Genomic DNA, 729 nt, shown 5'->3' on the forward strand with positions numbered 1-729 from the left:
CTCCTCTGTTGGTCTCATCTGTTGGTCTCCTCTGTCGGCCTCCTCTGTCGGTCTCCTCTGTTGGTCTCCTCTGTTGGCCTCCTCTGTTGGCCTCCTCTGGATCAGAGGAACCAAAAAGTTTATTTAGTGGAGCAGCAGAACCCGGTGGCAGCGTGGAGTGTTTCCACCTCCCACACGAGCGCTCCGAGAGCTGGAGGCCACTTCTGATGGATGACTCATCCTCTGGATGCTCCTCACACCCTCTCACCTGTTTTCACTGCTGCTGCTAACCTTCAGGGGATTTATCTCCTCGACTGACGAGTGCGAGCCGCGCAGCCTTCGTTGTTGCTTTAGTCGTTTTATTTGTTGTAAATGGCCCAAATGGTTCATTTCTGGTCTTTAAATCATCTTCAGTCACGTCTTGAGATCTTTCAGATGAAGCGGAAAGAAATTAGCATTCTGGGTGAAAACGCTGAAACTTCTTTTAAACTTGTCAAAGTTCAAACCAGCAGAGTAGAAGCTAAAACGGCAAACCACTAGCTAAATGCTAAAACCAGCAAACAAGTAGCTAAAAGCTAAAACACGCAAACTAGTAGCTAAATGCTAAAATCGGCAAACGAGTAGCTAAATGCTAAAACCGGCAAACGAGTAGCTCAATGCTAAAACCGGCAAACGTGTAGCTCAATGCTAAAACCAGCAAACAAGTAGCTAAATGCTAAAACCAGCAAACGAGTAGCTAAATGGTGAAAC

General features: G+C 46.5%; 1 protein-coding gene across 1 annotated transcript in view; it reads left to right on the forward strand.

The window, feature by feature from the left end:
• dapk1 (death-associated protein kinase 1) overlaps positions 1-729 on the forward strand; it is a 55044-nt gene that overhangs the window by 46757 nt on the left and 7558 nt on the right. The window lies entirely within an intron of this gene.

This window comes from Nematolebias whitei, chromosome 8 (genome assembly GCF_014905685.2).
Source record: "Nematolebias whitei isolate Nwh7 chromosome 8, NemWhi1, whole genome shotgun sequence".
Lineage (NCBI taxonomy): Eukaryota > Metazoa > Chordata > Actinopteri > Cyprinodontiformes > Rivulidae > Nematolebias > Nematolebias whitei.